Source organism: Rattus norvegicus, chromosome 6 (genome assembly GCF_021556685.1).
Source record: "Rattus norvegicus strain SHRSP/BbbUtx chromosome 6, alternate assembly SHRSP_T2T, whole genome shotgun sequence".
Classification (NCBI taxonomy): Eukaryota; Metazoa; Chordata; class Mammalia; order Rodentia; family Muridae; genus Rattus; species Rattus norvegicus.
Window position 1 is genome coordinate 112,037,078 of NC_141539.1, and position 13,879 is coordinate 112,050,956.

General features: G+C 44.3%; 1 long non-coding RNA gene across 1 annotated transcript; it reads right to left on the reverse strand.

Moving 5' to 3' along the window:
- Nucleotides 1-4,370: 4,370 nt before the first annotated feature.
- Nucleotides 4,371-13,038, reverse strand: LOC148005398 (uncharacterized). The gene is made up of 3 exons (XR_015623238.1): nucleotides 12,467-13,038; nucleotides 6,203-6,290; nucleotides 4,371-5,824 (listed from the first exon to the last, which is right to left on the reverse strand). It is a non-coding gene; the product is annotated as an uncharacterized LOC148005398 (long non-coding RNA).
- Nucleotides 13,039-13,879: the final 841 nt, after the last annotated feature.

The window sequence follows — 13,879 nt, forward strand, 5'->3', positions numbered from 1 at the left end:
AGAAAAGGGAAATTAGACCTGTCCCTCATACTTAATGGCAGGATAATTCCCACACTGGCCAGGGATTTAATTATATGACACTATACAATTATCAGGGGAAATGACAGGACAGATAACTAACCGGAGTCAGGAAGCTATGGCTGGTTGTCTACACTTTGCTCAATGCCCATCTCAGAGCTGCTAGGAGTGCACGCATGCGCGCATACAAACACACACACACACACACACACACACACACACACACACACACAAAGGATTCAGTAAGAAAGGAATGAGCTTGGGATAGAGATGTTCTGTGGTTGCAAGCCCTTAAAATACTAAGACATTGCATAAGAAAGTTGGCCACCTGTAAGCTGGGAGTGGGCAGGCTTCCCAGGGGTGTTGGTCAGCTGCCAGGGTATGATGGAGTGGTCAGCTGGGGCAGCTTGCTCCCTGTTTCTCATTCTCCTTGGGTTAGTAGGCAAATTCACCTTCACGAATCTCCCCTCACTGCCTTTTGAAATCCAGCTGCAGTTGGAAACTTTTGACTTCTTTAAAGAAAACAACTAAAGCTTTTGCATGCACTTACGCTGTAAGCAAACAAAAATATAGTAACTGTGAAATGCATTGGAATTTACTTCCCTGATTATGGCTAAGCTTAGCATATAAGGAACTTTAAAAATAGAAATTATTCCATAGGAGAATGGGGAATAAATATGAACAGCCTGCTCTGTGTGTGTGTGTGTGTGTGTGTGTGTGTGTGTGTGTGTGTGTGTGTGTGTAAATAGCTCCTCAAACATTTAAAAAGATGCTCATATTTCCATATAGCCAGGTGGTATGCACAGTTGCCTAATCAGCAGGTGCCACCCACCCTCACTTTAAAAGGCAAGGGAACGGAGTTCTGAGGAGGGAACGTATTCTACTGAGCACCAGTAGTACGCTGTGGAGCTAGGGTTTGAATCCAGCCAGATGGCTGTAGATAAGAGTAATTCACCATGACTAAGTGAGGCTTATTTCAGGAATACAAGGATCATTTAATATTAGGAATAGCTGGGTGTCTCCTTAATATGATAAAATATATTTATCTCAATCCGAAGTCAGCGTCATGCTTAATTGAGAATACCAGAAGCAATTTCATTAAAGCCAGGAACAAGACAAAGATGTCTACTAATCATCACTATTATTTAAAATTGTTTCACAGGACTTAGACAAAACAATTAGACAAGAGAAGGAAATTAAAGAGAGAAATTAGAAGGGAAGAGAAGATAAAACTGTAATTCCTAGATGAAATGATTGGATTGTTTACCTAGAAGCAAAAGAGGACTAATCAAAGACAAAATAATTTACAAAATTAATTTTCAGAAAACAATCATCTTTATACACACGGTGTCCAATTTCATGCTTTAAGGAAAAATAACTTCCAGTAGCAGCTTAAACAAACAAAAAATAAAATATTAGGAATAAATTTATTTGCAGAAAAAATGTAAATACTAGTGAGGGACCAAGCAGGACCCAGAGAAAATAAGATCAAATGGAAAGACACCACGTTCGTGTTCTTTCACAGGAATGAACAGCGTCATGAAGAAACCACTTCCCAATGCTTAATCTGTTAATTCTATGTGATGTCCAGGGTTGGAGAGATGGCTCAGCATTTAAGAGCACTTGGATATTCTTCTAGAAGATCCAGGTTCAGTTTCCAGCACCTGCATGAGGCAACTAAACTCACTCAAAGGGATCCGATGCCCTCTTCTGGCTTGTGTAGGCCTCCACAGGCATATGTACACACACACACACACACACACACACACACACACACACACACACACACACACGATAAGAGTAAATCCTATTATGATATCCAAGAAACGATACTAGTAGGCTTTTAAGACATATTTACATAAGCTGTTTAAGAGTCTCATGGAAAAATAAATAGTAATGGCCCAGGCAGAAGGAAATGGTGATGTGCCTGCTACACATTGTTTACCTGTGTGTAGTAGTTACAATGTGGCGATAATTTATAAATAGGAAAATTAGAACAGTTCGGAGTTAGACCAAACGTTCATGGAGCACTCCACGTGTTCTGGAAAAATGAGCAGTCCTACTCTTCACTCACAGGACAGGACACAATTCATTGAACACTGGAAACAGTTGTGTGGGTGAATTTGTGTCAGTGGGGTCCAGAGGTGATGTTCTTTGAAAGCCATCCAACTTATTTTCTAAGACAGCTTCTCCTTGGCCTGAGAAGTGCTGCTGTATCTGGGTATTTTTATGTGGTTCTAAGGCTGGAACTAAGGTCCTCACGCCCATGCAAGAAGCGCTTTACCTACTGAGCTAAAAACAAAACAAAACAAACAAACAAACAAAATCCTTAAGAGTGGGAAGGCTTTTACATCTGAAGCAAAGCACAGAAACTATAAAGGTTGTTAGATTCGATTTTATAGATAAAAAGTTCTTGGACTAGACAGAGATGGCTCAACCATTAAGAGCACTTATTCTTACAAGGACCTGGGTTCAATTCCCAGCATCCACTTGGTGTTTCCATAACTCTAGTTCCAGGGGATCTGATGTCCTCTTATGACCTCTGTAAGACATGCAATTGAGAAAAACACTCCATACACAAAATATATAGACCTAAAAAAGACATTAAAAATTCTTCTTGACAATAGTACCACAAGCAAATGGGGACCCAGGCAGGGTGTTGGCAACCAGTATGGTGAGGAGCTAAAATAGAAGAGTTTCTATAAAGAGCGAGCTCAACAATCCAAAATAAAACTGAGCCAAAGAAGTCAAGGGGATTTCAGGGAACAGCTAGCACATGTGGCTTTTACGTAACACAGGTGTTAAATAAGAATATTTTACGGGTTGAAATAATAATTATCGAAAGGGGTGGGAATTACAAAGAGGGAAGGTTTTCTGGTTCTGTGTGTGTGTGTGTATGAGTGTGTGTGTGTGTATGAGTATGTATATGTGTGTGTATATGAGTGTATGAGTGTATGAGTGTGTGTGTATGAGTGTGTGTATGAGTGTATAAGTGTGTGTGTGTGAGTGTGTGTATGAATGTGTGTGTATGAGTTTTGTGTGTGTGTGTGAGTGTGTATGAGTCAACAGGGTAATCTTAAAATGGCTACCTACTATGTATGAATGGATAAATATCTTCAAAGCTTATGTAGTTGCTTCCAAGAGACACATTTTAATATAAATGCAAAGAACAACTGCTAAAGTAAAAGGATGGGGAAGGTGAACTGAGCATAGAGCAACGGAAATGAGGCCAGTGTAGCTATTTAAATATCTAGGTAGCTCTAAGCCGAGAAGCGTGATTACAAATCCAGAAGTATTGTTCAAAAAAATTAAATGAGAAAGAAGAATATGTAGTTTGGATTTTGTGTATTATAGTTTCAAAAGAAAAATTAAATTGTACAGACATAAAATATGGATGCTAGAATAAGAGGAGTAATTAACCTAATTGTGTGGCTAGGGGCAGGTGTTAGCTCAGTGTAGAGCCCTTGCCTAGTGTTGGGTTCAGTCCCCAGAGTGGGGGGGAAGGTGAAGCTTACCCATTTTAGGTATAGAACCTCTCATCAACAGTGTTTTAAGGCATTCTGTTCAAGTACCCATGGAATATTTACCAAAACATACATGCTGATCTCCAGGTGAACTCATCTACAATGTCCTCTGTGTGTAAAAAGCTGTGTCTTTGAAACACAGATTGAGAGAGTCCAGATAACAAAGAACTGGCTTCATTCCTAAGGGAGAGCATTGCGAGCCACAGAGAAGCAGTGAGGCCGAGGAGAAGTGTGGAGAGGCAGAAAGGTGGTGGGTGGGATTCAGTGCACCGGAGTAGGCAGCACAGGACTCCAGCCATGGCTCGCTGGCAGAAGGAGTAGGAAGAGAGCCTAGGAAAATATATAAGAAAGGAGAAAGGAGACTGATGGTCCTACCCACGGACATTCCCAGGGCTCTCCCAAGCCTTGGATGCAGTTGAGGGTTTGTGAATCAAGTCCTGGATAGAGGACCCCTGGATAGAGAAGGGGTCTGTCCTGTTTCCTGAAGCTGAGCTGGATTTAAGAACAGCCTGTTTCCCCAGCACACATCTCAGTGATGTTTGCCTACCCCACCTCCCAACACACTTGCAAGACACCATGGCTAGTCAATGTAGTGTACAAACCTCAGGAGTATGGGAGGGTCTACCTAGCCCCAGGCGATAAAGCTAAGAGTGGCTCGAGCAGGTGAGCAGGTACCAAGTACAAAGGGCAGCATGGCTCTAATGAGCACGATGGTGTGTTCTGGACTCAGCACCAACTTCAGTGATAGAAAAGGCCAGACTCCATCTTTAACTGAGTACCCACTCTTCCACCCGTCAGGCTCCATGTTTAGAAGACACAAACGGTGATACTTCGATGCTTTCATTTATTTTTTTTATTTGGCCCCAATGTTTCTTTCTCTCTTCCCACTACTAGGATTTTGCTTTCACTTTTTCTTTTAAGAAAAGCTTACATTTTCAATTCCTCCTCTTAGGTTTATTTTGTTTATGTGTTTTCAGCCTTGGGCAATCAGCCTCTTTTATCTCTTACTGGTTTCTCTCCCTTTGATTCATCTCCATTCTTTTGATCTTCTGTCATTTAACCTTGCCTCTCCCTTTCCCCCTTTCCAACTTTATTTTTTTCTACTTTATCTCATTTATCTACCATTTTATTTTTACCCAAGTAATTTTAACTTCATAGCAAAGTTGAGCTGAAGAGAAGACTCCATGGTGAAAAGCAGTGGCTACTTCTGAGTTTGGTACTCTGTACCCACATGGTGGTTTACAACTGTCTGCAGCTGCAGTTCTAGGGATGGAGCAGACCTCTTCTAATATCCCTGGGTACCAGTCATGCACATAGTGTGCAGACACACATGTAGGCAAAACACCTTTATACATAAACTAATTTAAAAATCTAAAGTATAGTCTGCATGGTCTCTGCCATTGTTTACTCCGCGGTTATTGATGGCATCCTAGTGGGCTTTGGGATATTTAAAGTGTATTTCTATTTCTTGCTCAGTTCAACATTATGATTACAGTGTTTTGGATTCTGTCTGAGGGGTAGTGGTGACCGTGTCCTCAAAGAGTAGGCTGCTCACTAAGGAAATCTGTAAAACTGGATGAAATAGCATAGGTTCAGGTACAAGGACCACCACACCGAACACAGGAAACACCAAAGAGCAAGTCAATGCCTCGGAAAGATCCTAACTCCCCACTTCCCAAATCTGAAGACAGTGAAATGGTTGGCTTGTCAGACACATAATTCAAATGTCTACTTGTAAAAATGATCCATGGCTTCAAAGAAGAAATAAGAAGTAGACCAATAAAGAATGGAGATCAAACAAGAGAAAACATGGATGAAAATCAATCGAGGAAGTTTATGTTTGAAAATAAAAAGACTGGAAACGTTAGCAATGGGAAGCCGTTTGGACTGAATGCAAACACAGTGCAGAGAATCCCCAGCAGACTAGATTAAGCCAAAGAAAGGATGTCAGGGATGGGAGATTAGGACAAAGAATGCTACATTCAGACATTAAAAAAAAAATTAACAAGTAGTACTCCAACTTTCAAGAAATCTGACGTAAGAGAGCCCTCACCTCACAACAGAAGAATAGACAAAGGAGCTAAATGGATTAAAACAAGATTGAGCTATTAAGTCTTCAGTAAATGCAGTCTTCAACCACGAAAGCCAGAGATTACAGCATAGCATCTAATTCCATTCGTATGCAGTAAAAACCGAGTGCTATGGTGTAGATTTTCAATGTCCTCATGCATACAAGACTTGGTTACCATCCATGGCATTTATTGGGAGAGACAAGGTAGGACCTGTAGGAGGAGAGAACCTCATGTTAGCTTTTCATTGCTATAACAAAATGCCAGATGCAATCAACTTATAAGTAAAAAGATTTTAGGGTCACAGTTTCCAAGGTTTTAGATTCTGGTCAGTTGGCACTGTTGTGTTGGGCCAATGACGGCATATCATGGCAGCAGCATGTGACAAAACAAAGATATTTAACTTACGGTAGCAGAGAAGCAAAGAAAAAGAGAGGAGTCTGGACCTGATATCCTCTCCTTTTCTTCCCTTCATCATAAAGTGACCTAGGCCTCTTCATGTTGTGAGGCAGTGTAACAGTCAAGTGACCATGGGTTGAAACCTTTGAACCTTTGTACTACAAGGAAATTTCTTCGTTATGCACCACTCACCTCAGGCTTTTTGCTACGGGGATGGAAGCTGATTGGTGCAAGCAGGTAAAACGGGAACTTTGTTGCTGCAAATCAGGATCCTGCTCACCTAGAGAAGTATGGCATCATGGGAAGAGAGGCAGAAGGTCCCTGGAAGCTGAGGTGATACCTATTCTATGTCCTAGGAGTATGCACTGTCCTGGGAGTGTGTTGTTTTCCATGAAAAAAACAAGGCAAGACAAAACAAATGCAAAAACATAAAATGTGTGTGAACAAAAACCAGTGTGTATGTGTGTGTGTGTGTTTTAGTGTAAGGTAAGGTTGAGAGCTTGGGGATGGCAAAAGCCTTCCTTCCTGAACTCAGGGATCCCCCACCCCACAATTGTTTGGAGATCCTGGAGGACCTTGACAACAAGCCACGTATAATTTTTAGGTCTTTTGTGAAAGGGACTTCCACAGCAAGGGACATGCTGGGAATCTGACTTTTGGTCATCATACACCATCTCCCTTGATTGGGATAACTCCTTTCCCACAAAAGCCTTTTTTTTTTCTTTTTTCTCTTTTTTCGGGAGCTGGGGACTGAACCCAGGGCCTTGCGCTTGCTAGGCAAGCGCTCTACCACTGAGCTAAATCCCCAACCCCCACAAAAGCCTTAATAGGGGACTCAGCTGCTGTCCCCTGATGCTTTGAGTACCTGCTCCTCTGATCCCCGGGGTCTGAGCACCTGCCTGTCCATAGAGGAAGGGTTAGAAGAGGAGTAAATTCAAGAAAACTACTGAGCTGAAGAGAGAGTCTCGGCAGAGGTGACTCGGTAAAAGCCCACGTGTGAGGCTGATTCTCTGAAGAATGAATTCAGGGACATGCAGGGACACTCTCAAGGCCACACAGGATGTTCACAGTCTATAGCTCATGACTGCATCCTCATAGGTCATTTGTGGATTGGATCATGTTCTCGCTAAGACACAAAGCTTTTAAGATATTAAAAAGTAGTGCATGTTCATAGCACAGATATCATCCGACATTTAGAAATGCATTGGAGGAAGTATTGCCTGTAAGAACTCTAGTAGAATTAATATGACAGTAGGTAATGGTTTAGGTCAGCTTTCATTACTATAATGAAATACCCAAGGAGGGATAACTTTACAAAGAAAAGAGATTTGTTTTGGCTCACTGTTCAGGATGTACAAGGTCTGGCGTTCACGTTTAAGAATGGCTTCCTTGAAGGGAGAGTTCTGACTTGTGTGGTTCATCAATGTCAAGTCAGGGATGGGTGTGTGTCTCTCTGTGTGTTTCTGCTTTTGTTTGATCTTATATAACCACCAGGATTCAACTCAAGGGGCTCCCACCTAATAAACTTATCTAACCTTACCACCTCCCAGGGTCTTACCTGTAAACACCAAGGTGAGATCCAGCTTTCAATCTCTCTTGGTACTTGAAATGGTAATTAACTTGGGGAACACATTTAACCATATCCAAACTGTAGCTATGCCCTGGCAAGCAGGTAGGGGTGCCAACACAAGTTAATTCGCCCTCTAGGCAGCAGACAGACTGATGGGTTCAGCTATTCAGGATGCCTATATGACTTGACAGTCCAACGTTTATAGCACTGGTTCTCAACCTGTGGGTCTTGACCCATTTTTCATGAGGGTTACCTAAGACCATCTGCATATCAGATATTTACATTACAATCCATAATAGTAGCAAAATTACAGTTATGAAATAGCAACAAAAATTAATTTATATCAGTTTGGGGTTTTCCATGACATGAGAAACATTAAGGGGTCACAACATTAAGAATGTTGAGAACCACTGGGAGCCTCTCTCCCAGGCAGAGGCTCACTCCATAATTCTCAGCTTCTGGAGCAAGGAAAATAACAAAACTTAACTTTCTTCTAGGATACCCTCAGCACACACAGGATATGTGGTGGGGGGTACCCCTGGGGCTTTCAGAAAGCAATGTGCTTATTGTACACACTCACTTAAATGCTCATTGGAAGCCTGCTTGGAACACCAGCATTATTGCTGTAGGCATCCAAATGTGTGTGATTTGCTTCCCCAGGTAAGCTCACTTCCTCGTTAACTCCAAGGCCCTAGAAGGAGCAGAGCTTCCCCTTTGTCACTTCCAAGATTCCCGAGGGTCTTGTTTTGAATGTCGTTCCACTTTGGGGGACAGAGGAACTTCTGATTCCTTTTAGTGGTGGTGCATGCGTGTGTGCTTGTGTGTACAGAAAAAGAGGCCACTTCTTCCTGTCACCCCTCTGCATTACAACTCTTTCTCTCACTCTGAACTTCTGTTAACTTCTGCCAGGGGGCACGCGGTTTCTAGTCTGTCAGTTTCCCAAGGTCATCCTTTGAGACTGGCTGACTGCTGGGTGTATCTGTAGTAAGCACCGGCTTGCTCTGCTCACTCAGGAGGGAAGCTGGGCCTCTTGGACCCGGAAACTGCGTGATGTAGCCTGCAGACTGTCTAGTCGCTATGTTTTCCTAGGAGAGGTCAGAGGCAGACTCATCATTCCTGGTCCCCATTTCTTCCCTCCTCCCTGCCCTTTGGTGTGTGCAGAGGATATGACAACGCCTGGGGGAGCTGGTGGAGGGGGAATCAGTGGCCCGTGGGTTGCAGCTTGGAGAGAGAGGTTATCCTAGGATGAAATATCAAACCGTATCACATTGATTTTTCCTCTTGTGGGGAGGGCCGGATATCACATCCTTCCTTTTCCCTCTAGTGCCTGCCCGCCATCGATGGGGAAGCATTAACGGGGAATAATCAATGATGCTGTGTCCTGAAAATAAAAGGCTTGTCATGTCTCTCCACTTGGTGGAATGGATGTGGGACAGGGGGTCATGTGGCCACTTCCATCCGTCTCCTGACAGGCACCAACTCAGACATGCTTCCCACCCAGAGGCCTGAAGCTCATGGCCAGGGGACCACAGGCTCTCCATAAGCATCAGGACCAGTTTCTTTGAACTCTCAGTCAGCAACTTAGTTACCTCACAAACTTGGCAGGCCGGGAGGGGCTTTTATGTATGCTAACCTGGGAGTTTCATCAGGAGCTGGTGTTCCCTCATGTGCTAGGTGCTGGGAGCTGGGCTGGCCATCAGTACAAGGCCTTGGTGCATTGCTTCAAGGCAATACTTCCTCTGGCCTTGCAGATTCAATTCCTACTTCTCCTCGCTCCTCATTCTCCCACTTACAAGGCTGTGAAATTCTTTTAGATTGAGACTCATGCCTCTATTCAAGCATTCCAGGGCTCTTCTTCCAACCCCTGGGGTAGCCTCTTTGCCTTCCCTGTCCCCACACTTCAGCTCAGAGGTATGTGGGAGCAGTCCTTCCATTTTCCCTGTGTTGACAGGGCTGAAGGCTTCAGAAGATAATCATTGAACTTGTTTGATGGTAGTTCTAGTTTAAAGTCCCTTTGCTTTTCATTGGGTACCCATGTCCTCCTGGAGAATGGGAGGTGGGGGTCCTCTATGGAAACTTGCAAGAGTCAAGAAGCTCAGAAAGCCCCAACATTTCTAAATCCCCTCCCCAGGGTATAAGAGCAATTGCTCACTGTGGAGGGAGACTGCTGGAGCTGCCTGCAAGTTGGGCAGGAACTCCAGGGGTTTTGTGATCCCTCACCCATGCTAGGACACACCTTTCTGAGAGTTCTTCTCTACCCTCCTGAAGCATGCCCCATAAACTCACCGTCTCACTCAACTAGACTTGGGTGGAATCCTCCTTTGGTCTGCTCTGCTGCCCCAGCTGGGATGAACAGACACTCAATCTCCAAGGAGAAGTCATACATTTATTACTGGGGGTGATATGCAGCAGGGGTTGGGAGGGAGATGAACCTAGGCTGTTAGGTGTTCTAGCAAACGCTCTACCTCTAAGCCACATCCTAAACTCTTTTATTTCCTTTTTAAGACAGAGTCTAAGGGAGCTGAGGTTAGCCCCCAACTTGATATGTAGCTGAGATGGCCTTGGATAAGGATAATTCTCCTGCCTCTACCTCCTGAGATTACAGATTTGTGCTTTCATCCCCAGTTTTATGCAGTGCCAGGGATAGAACCCAGGGTCTCAATGCACGACAGGTAAAGCCTACCACCTGAGCTACATGGTCCCTGCCTTGTACTCTTTGTGTAGTCTAGCTTGGCCTTGAACACGTGGCAAGCCTTGTGTCTCAGCCTCTGCATTTTTGACGCATGCTCTATCTGAAGTTAACACTTTCCCATCCTAGGCCTGCATGGCTGGCCTGTTTTGGACCTACACAAAGAACCATGCATCTCCTGTCAGCACACGATCTCAGGTTAGATGCGTTTAAATCAGTTTCCACTATTGAAACATCCACTTTCATTCACAGTTTTGGCTAATCTGGAAATTCTGAAAGCAAGCCTTTTCTCTCCTGGCAAACACGAGAGGGTGGGGCCCAGCAGACCCAGATGTCAGCTTCGTAACTGTACAGAGTACAGGAGTTTGGAGGCATCAGACACACAGAGGAGTTGCATTTCTCCTCTGGTTAAGGGGACAGAGCTTAGCTGGCTGAGTCAAGACATAGCAGAGAGTAGTGTGCCAGAGTAGGCAGTGTGGCAGAGCAGGGAGCAGAGTAGGCCATCAGAGGGAGGGAGAGCAGCTCCTTGTGCAAGTTCACCAGGCCTTCCTCCCTTCTGGCAGTAGGGGCGAAGCATCTCCCTGCTGTTTTTCACACACACACACCCCATTCACACTACCCAGATTAGTGTAAGGGGCTGAAGGGTATTTTTCCTCTCTGAAGTCCCTCTAAGGTCAACATGGGCCCCTGAAGCATAGCTTCTCTCAAGGAGCCCTCTACCTAGATCCCTGCAAAAGAACTGTAAGGTGATGTTAAGTTCCCTCAACTTTATTTCAAGAAAAACAAAACAAAACAAAAACCGATTGCTTCTGGGGGTCTGTGTTCCTCCACTCCTACTTGTGAGCTCTAGGGCAATGTCTGTTTCTTCCGGAGCAAGGGGCTGCCAGGAGCAAGCTCTGCCTCCCTACCTCCTACACTCCTCCTGGGGTCCTGGGCAGGTGTCTCTTCTGGCCAAGTGAGCCCTGCCCATCTCTTTCTTCCTGCTAACCGGCAAGTTCTTCAAGATGTATCCAGGAAAGTCCTCTGCTGCTCTCAAATGCCTGAGGGATTAAAGCTGCCTGCCCACAGCAAAGAGACTCCAGGCAACGTGAAAGGCAGGTTCAATTGCAATCAGGCTCTGAGTCCCTGCTTGGACTCAGCTTCTAGCCCCTCTCATCTGACTTGCCATGTTTCCTTGTTGGCTCTATCAGGCTTCCCCTGTCTATCAAGACACAGCTCAGCCTCCTGCCTGGCGGGGAGGGGACTAAGAACCACTTTGATAAGATGTATATAATACCATGCCCATATTTGTGAATGTATGAAAGTGACATATTGGAGTCATATTGGAGAAGCCAACAATTATGGCAAAGATAATGCCAGTCTGATGTGTGTGTGTGTGTGTGTGTGTGTGTGTGTGTGTGTGTGTGTGTGTGTTATAAAAACCCTATCTCTCGTCTGCTGGCACCTGCTCTTCTGGTTTCTCCGAGCGGCAATCCCATTTGCAAGGGTTATCAGCGTCCTGGGAAGTAATTCATCGAGGTGAGTGACTTTAATTCATTACATAGCTAAAGAAAGGGGGCACTTTCTATAATCTCTAAACTCCAAGCTCTAATTCTCTCTTATCAATGTCTTTGTTACCCGTTTCGTGGTAAAAGATTGTATTTGGCAGTAAAGCTGGGAGAAAGCTGGGCGTGTAGAGGTGCCAACCTCTTTTTTGATAAAAAGTCACGGGTGCTTTAAACAGCGACCTGCGTCACTGTGGGATTTTTTTTCCTTCTATTTGCCCCCAATTTAACTTTAAAAAATCTACTTTGATGACTTTTTTGATGTCTCCACTCATTCCTCAGCTTCTGACACCCTTAAAGCAAATGTCATATTCGCTATTAAAACTGATTGTGGGCAGTGAAATTCCTGTTAGCGCCACAAACGCCTGGGATAATCACTTGTATGGAGAAAATATCCCGGCATGGTGGCCGTGCCTGTGATTCCCAGAATGTGGGAAGATGGGAGGCTTAGAACCTCAAGCTTACCCTCAGATGTACATCCTGGGCTCCTTGCATGAGATCCTGTTTAAAACAAACTCAGCGGGGTGGGGGTGGGGGTGGGGGTGGGGTGGGGGTGGGAGGGGATAGAGCAGAGGAGAGTAGACCCCACCTCCTAGGGCGCTGTCACCTCCCAGCACTGCCCTACGCCTGGACTAGGCCTATATAGCACTTACCCCAATAACACTTGGCCTCCCAGACACAGGTATCTGTCATCCGGAAGTTCTGTTCTGCAGCATCCGGGGCTGGCCTCTGAGGCCCACGCAGTGGTGCGGTGGTGTTGTGGGCCCTGGGTTTGGTAAACCTAGGAATCTTCATCTCATCGCTTTTCACTAAGTTTGACCTTTCACTATCGTCTGCAGCGTTTGTATTTTCTCACACTTCATCTCTCTCTTCCTGTTTGGCTCTGTTTCTAGTTCCACAGTAAGCTCTGAGCTTTTGCGGACCTCCGGGTTCTGATGGCTTGGATCTGGCCCTTTCTTCAGAAGTCCACCATGTCGAGAGGTTGGTGGACTTCACAGGCAGGCGGGGCTCTCCGGGTGGCAGTCTGACTGTTGACTCTGTCAGGCACATCCGTTGGAAGTGGGTTAGGGGTCTATGAGAAGAAGATGATACAGGGTGAGCTCAAGCTTTTCTGGCACGCTGGTTCTTAAGTCCTTTCTGGCATGACTCCGGCCACTCCCATCTTGTGGCGCTACTGCCCTGAGCTCCAGATCTCTGCTGCCCTTGCTTTTAGGTCTCCGGGACTGCGAGATAAGCAAACTTTTTTTTTTTTTAATATCAACACAAAAAAGACCAAGACACCAGTAATAAAGTAAATCATGCGTATTAGTATATTATAAACCACTTTTAAAAAATCAGAGAACTGGACATCACAAGAACTAAATTATAAATATTGCTGCCTCAAGACAGCTTCTTATTGGGCATCTTGATATAACCCCCCTGGATCCTTTTCTCTGTTTTAAAAGTCTATATTTGAGGGCCGGACAGGGTAATGCACGCCTTTAATCCTAGCACTCTGGGAGGAAGGTACAGATGAGTTTCTGTGACTTTGATGGCAGTCTCAGCCATAGCGAGTTCCAAGACAGCCACAGAGACCTTGCCTTCCTCCACAAGAAGGGAAGAAAATCTACTTTTGAATAGTAACTATACTATATATTAAATATTTTGTATTGACATTTTATAAAATTTTCTATCATGTTAGTATAAAATTGTAACATTTTATTAACATATATTAATTATGAAAAATAATGGTTTCATTATGTCACTTTCATACATGCACATACTCTATTTTAATTCTATTCACCTTGTTATCATCTTTTGTCCCCTCCTACTGATATTGTTTCTCTTCCCAACTAATTCACTTATACTTTCATGTCTTTTTGTCTGCCCCTTCCCCCACATACCCCCCTGCACCCCACAGGATCTCACTATGTAGTTCTAGCTGTTCTGGAGGTCACTATGTAGATCAGGCTGGCTTTGAACTCACCAAGATCTAGGCAGATCTCTTCCCAAGTGTTTGAGTTAAAGGCATGTTTCTTCCTCCTCCTCCTCCTCCTTCTCCTCCTCCTCCTCTTCTTCCTCATCAT